We start from the raw sequence: 6146 nt of genomic DNA, 5'->3' as shown, positions 1-6146 counted from the left end.
ATATTCCCCACATGGTGAGAATTCTCAATAAGATTTAAAACAGTAATTGATTTGACTTTGGTGGACTTGCCAGGTCTTACCAAGGTTGCTGTGGGAGGTCAGGATCAAGATATTGTTGAATTAATAAGGAATATGGTCCTCAAATTTATAGAGAAGCCAAATTCTCTGATTCTTGCTGTAAGTCCCGCTACTACGGATTTGGCAAATTCGGACGCTCTTCAAATCGCAAAGGAAGTCGATCCTTCGGGGATCCGCACTATCGGAGTCATCACTAAGCTTGATTTGATGGATAAAGAGACCAGTGCTCGTGAAATATTAGAAAATAAACTTTTTCCACTTAAAAGAGGTTTTTTAGACTTGAAATTATTTTAGGTTATGTTGGAGTTATAAACCGAAATCAAAGGGAAATTGAACAAAAAACAGCGATTGGAATAGCACTAGAAAATGAACATCGTTTCTTTATAAACCACCCTGAATATAAGTTGAAATAAATTCCAGCGACTCTTTTAGACATATGGCTGACAAAATGGGGACAAAATATTTACAAAAAACACTAAATACACAACTGATGGATCATATCATGAAAGTGATGCCTCAACTTAGTCAAAAAATCTCAGAACAACTAACAGAATTGGAGTCTCAAGTGCGAGACATAAAAAGCAGAGGAGGGGTTATGTCCCATAAATTAATGATGAAGTTTATTTTATTAATTTTAAAATTAAATCAGATCAGTCGGAGCTTTTACATCTCTACTACAACACGATATAGTATCAGCGAATACAGTTGCTCAAATATCTTCCCAAAAGTTATCGACTGGTGCTAAAATAAATCGTTGTTTCTTTAAACATTTTCCACAATTATCCCGAAAGGTTATTAAATTGTATTTTAGCGTGTTTTAGCAATCGGAAGAACGAAATAAGGATATTCTAACAAATATTCGAGTTGCTATTCAGAACGTTCATGGAGTCAAGTGATTATGTTTATGAATTATTTTTAAGAACTGGACTACATACTCCTGATTTAGCATTTGAAATGATAGTTAAGATGGAGATTGAACAGAGCATTACGCCTGTAAAATCATGTCTCGATGAAGTATACGGACATGTCAGCGATTCATTTTTGAGTGGCATAGATTTGGTTTTGTTCAGTTAATATAATAAATTTAGCTCAAAGACTATCCATGTTTACAGAATTCAGTTAAAGATCTTGTAATGAATGGTCTTCAATCATATTATCAGGAAGCATGGCAACAATTGGAACTTACAGTCAATTTTCATGCAAACTATATAAATACAAATCATCCTGATTTTATTGGGACTCCAAAGTTTTAGTTTATATTAATATTAAAGTGAAAAAAATAAAAAATCTGTAAATCCAGTTTCGGTTTTTTATTTAATTTATTAAATTATATAGCTTTCAGGCAAAAAGGGATATGTCACTTTAAAGAATTTATTGACTTCAAAAAGTAAAGGAAATTTGTTTTTTGCTACTCTGGTGAACGAAAATTTCATTTTATACAAAGACGAAGACGTTCATATTTTGTTTTTTTATTTTAGGAAAAAGATAAGAAACTATCGATATCTGGGAACAAACTTCGTTATAAAATACCTGAAAATTTCAGTACCAATTTTATCATCATTCTTGTTGGATCCGATTCCAAGTTCTATCCGACTAATAATTTTTAGAGGAAATTTATACAAGGATTTGAAAACTCTGGAATTACAGTTCACATCTTTTGAAGAATGCAACGAATGGTTGCTCGGTCTCGTTGAAATCGGTGTAAAACCTAACGATTCTGCAAACCAAGTTTATTTCTCATTTTATTTCAGAATATGTATGATTTAGAAAAAGGTGTTAACAACGTAAAAGAATGTGTTGAGTCATATGCCAAAGTGTATGAGAAAATAATTTTAGATATTGTCCCAAAAATAATTTATCTTTGCTTTATAACTAAAGTATGTTTTTTAAAATACATTTAGGCTCTTAATTTTGCTAAAAATGACTTGGTTGCTGAATTGTATTCTCAAACTTCAATTGTATGTGTTTATTAATATGTGTAAGGAAGAGCTCCTGCAACTGCCTCCTGAAAAAGTCGCCCATGACGAGGAAGTCTTGAGACTGTATAATACCACAAAAGAGGCCAATGATAATATCCAACGTATTTGCCATAGTCTATCTATTTCTCCTTCCCAAAAATTTACGATGACTCCAAGTCAGACAAATCAAAATGGGTTTTAACTGTTTTTTATTAAATTAGAAATGCTCCTGTACTCCCAGCGTAAGTTTATTTAAATTATTTTTAGTCGTCCGCGTTTCAAGAGATGATTTTATTATTAATTTTCAATATTAATCTTTTCTAATTGGAATCACTATTTTTGACTGTGGTTAATATTAAATGGCACATATCTCAATAGTATAACTTTTTAAAACAGGGAACATTTCTTATTGGTGTTTACCGAGCAAAGCGTCGACAATGAATTTATTATCCCTCAACAATTAATCGACTTAGTTCGACAATTTTCAATTTTTATAGGCTAACACAATTTAATGTCATTTAAAAAATTACAAAAATTTATTATGAACTAATTTTAAAAATCAATTTAACTATCAAAATCAATCACAATAAGTCGTGAGTAATTACTTATGATTTGACTATATCGGAACAGTTAGCAAATTTCAACATCTAAAATAAGGACATTATTAGGATTAGCAGTTAACTCTATACCATTTCCGACACTATATGTGATTTATTCTTAACTAAATGGGATCAATAGATAACTAAGTGCGAAAAACAGTAAATTAAGTGGGATTAATAACAAACTAAATTTAATCAATAAAAGATAACGTTTATGATTGTAAATATTACGTTTTGATACAAAAAACAAAAATGCTACGTAAATCATTGGAAAAGAAAAATCAAGTGTATAGAAATATAATAAATTTAATTTCAGCCTCAGAAGCACGTAGGTATTTGAAAAACAGCAATTATACTCAGCATCTCGAGACAATAGCATATTGTTGAATAAGGACTGGAATTAAACTATTTAAAAAAAGAAAGTGGAATTTATTTAAAAAAAGTTTAAAAACATGTTAACTTGTTTATATCATGCATCGAAGACGATAACACAATGCTTTTCATATTCTTTTTCTCAGTTCGTACAATCCGATCTTAAACCCAATCAAAAAATAATGGTCAAAAGTAAAAGCTCATGTGAAAAGAAACATCTCTTTTTTGAAAAACCAAATTTTATTTGAACAAGTAGAAGGTTTGTCAATTAAAGAGTAACAAACACACATGCGTGAAAAATAATTGTAGATAAAATAAAACCAATTACATCAATAATTGTAGATAGAATAAACCTTATTATTGAAATAAAGCAAAATATCGCTGACACACTAAATATGTTTAGCATTAAATTTTGAACAAAGAATTTGTTAATGTTAATCCCATTTAGTTTGATATTAATCCCAAATTGTTTGTTATTAATCCCATTTAGTTTTCTATTGATTTCACTTAGTTTGGCGTTAATTTCATTTAGTATGAGAAATGGTATAGAATCGAAAATCTTGATTGTTATGATCTGATTATGTCACTGGCGCTACTCTTGACATTCTCTGAAACAGCGGTCCTCAACCTTTTAAATGGTCAGGCTCAAAACGATAATACACCCCTCGACAAAAAAACCGGACATGTAAAAATAGTCATTTTCTATTACCCGTATCTCGGGGGCCCAAAACCTTTCTTCTTTCATTGATTCTGTCATTTCCGATCCATCCATTCATAATTGGAATTGTTTATTCCTTTTCCCAACTTTTGCGTTAGGCACCCCTGCTCGTCGCCCCGGTGCCGGTGGCTCCTTTGTTTCTTTCTTGAAAAAGAATATGAGTCAGTTTATAAATGGCTCTCTCGCTCCGTCTCCCTCTCATTTAAAATCTACCGCTAAGCCCTCGTCGAAGGACGCTTTACGGTCTCGGATTAACTCCTGTTTAATGTCGCATGATGTCAGCGCGGCTGTTCGTCTCTTGTCATCTTCTGATTCTGTCCGTACAATCACCCCCGATGTTGTTCGCATTCTCAAGGAAAAGCACCCTATTGGAAAATCAGTAACTTTTGATGTGGCCCAGTCGTCTTGCTTTCCCTTTTCTGTTTCTTCCAAACAACTTCTGGACGCCTTAAACGCCTTTAGGGGCAACAGTAGTGGAGGTATCGACGGTCTCCGCCCTATTCATTTGAGAGACTTAATTTCCGCAACTGGTGATACCGGGAATCGCCTCTTGAATGCTTTCACTAACTTGTGCAATTTATTCCTAAGCGGCAAAATTTCTGACCATCCTAGAATTCTGTTCTTTTCCGCGAATCTTACTGCCTTGGGAAAGAAAGATGGTGGTATTAGCCCTATTGTTGTTGGAAATGTCTTTCGTCGTTTATTTGCGAAAGTCTGTTGCAAGTCCGTTATCCCTTCTATTGGCGAGCAACTGCAGCCCATTCAGTTGGGTGTGGGTGTCCCTGGCGGGTGCGAGTCTTCTGTTTATGCCTGTCGTTGTTTTATTCAAGCTTCTTCTCGTTCCAATATTCCCTTTGCCTTATTAAAACTGGATGTAACAAATGCTTTCAATTCTCTGGACCGTGGGCATTTGTTGGAGGTCTGTCAAGACCGTGTTCCACATTTGCTTCCCTTTATATCACTCTTGTACTCGCTTCCGTCACTTTTAATCGGTGGTTCTTTCATTTCTTCGTCCTGTGGCGTCCAACAAGGTGATCCTTTGAAACCATTACTGTTCGCTCTTGCCATTGCCCGGGTTAATGAATCACCCCTTAATCTTTGGTATCTCGACGATTGCAGCCTGGGCGGTCCGCCTGATATTTTGCTAAAGGACTTAGTCAGTCTAATTCAGGCTTTACCCGACATTGGTCGGGTTATTAATTCCAGCAAGTCCGAGATTGTCAATCTCTCTGTTGAGCCATCCCTGTTTAAGAACTCCTTCTCTTTTTTCTGCAGACTCCTTCCTAAGTTGAGACAGACATCTTTGTCTGATCTGGAAATTCTGGGTCACCGATTCTCGCCGACTTAGCTACACGAATCCTTCTTGCCAAAAAAATCTTATAGCATCTCTGTGAAAAACTTTCTGTCATTGATCCTCATCCTTCATTGTACATCCTCAAGAACTATCTTTTGATCCCAAAAATTGTTTATATCCTGAGAAACTTGGCCGCCTGTGCTCCTACTGCTTCAGAGATCCCAAGGAATTTATATTCCTTATTCAGAGGATCTCGCTGGCTGTTTTACGCGGAAATTGTTTTTCAATCCTGCGAGCCATTACATAATAGCTAGAGGTAATCTACAATTTTAGTCAATATTCAATTTACCATTAAAAAAATCTAAAAAAATTATCAAATTAAAAATTTTTATATTTATATTTAAAAAATTTATTTGCTAAAGTTTTTAAAAACAATAATTAAAAGCATAAAACGTGTATTTAGTGGCGTAAAAATTTGAACACTTTTGCTGTTATAGTTAAAAGAGTCAATTTTTTTAATTATTTTAGAAAATACTAATGGATTCTTTTTTCAAGGGATAAATTATATCCTACTATCAGCAAAATTTTTCTTACAAGACAATTTCTGATTTCCTTGGTGTTCCAAAATCGACTGTATGTTGTTCGGAAATACATCAACGAGAGAATTATTTGTAGAAAAAGTAGATCTGGAGGAACAACATTTCTGGAAACGAAGTCCAAATATTGGTCGAACTGAAGCTAATTGTGTAAATTCAGCAAAAGATCTGCCGTTAGAAAACGAAAAAATTACTAAAAAAGTTATTTCCCCGCGAACTATTATTTGCAATTTAAATAAGAATGGTCTATTTCTAAGGATACAAAGGAAAAACCATTTTTAAGTAAAAAAACATAATTAAAAATATGAAATTCAAATTCTGTCCCAGTTGTTAAGTGTGGTGGCAAAATTATATTTTGGGGATTTTTTTATTTTGGCATGGGTACATTATGTCTTATTGATGAAAAAATTAACTCTCGTGAATATATAAACATTCTGGCATACAATCTTGAAAAATCAGCAATTAAAATGGTGCTAAAAAGCCACATATTTTAGCAAGACAAAGCCCTATTTCATATTTCCAATGCAACAA

At 33.5% G+C, this 6146-nt stretch overlaps 1 long non-coding RNA gene across 1 annotated transcript; it reads left to right on the top strand.

Annotated features, from left to right (window-relative positions):
* Window positions 1–524: 524 nt before the first annotated feature.
* LOC115230247 lies at window positions 525–970 on the top strand. Its single transcript, XR_003883411.1, has 3 exons — window positions 525–696; window positions 728–869; window positions 900–970. It is a non-coding gene; the product is annotated as an uncharacterized LOC115230247 (long non-coding RNA).
* Window positions 971–6146: the final 5176 nt, after the last annotated feature.

Source organism: Octopus sinensis, unplaced genomic scaffold (genome assembly GCF_006345805.1).
Source record: "Octopus sinensis unplaced genomic scaffold, ASM634580v1 Contig15067, whole genome shotgun sequence".
Lineage (NCBI taxonomy): Eukaryota > Metazoa > Mollusca > Cephalopoda > Octopoda > Octopodidae > Octopus > Octopus sinensis.
The sequence above is the reverse complement of the archived record's forward strand: the minus strand, read 5'-3'. Positions and strand labels throughout refer to the sequence as shown.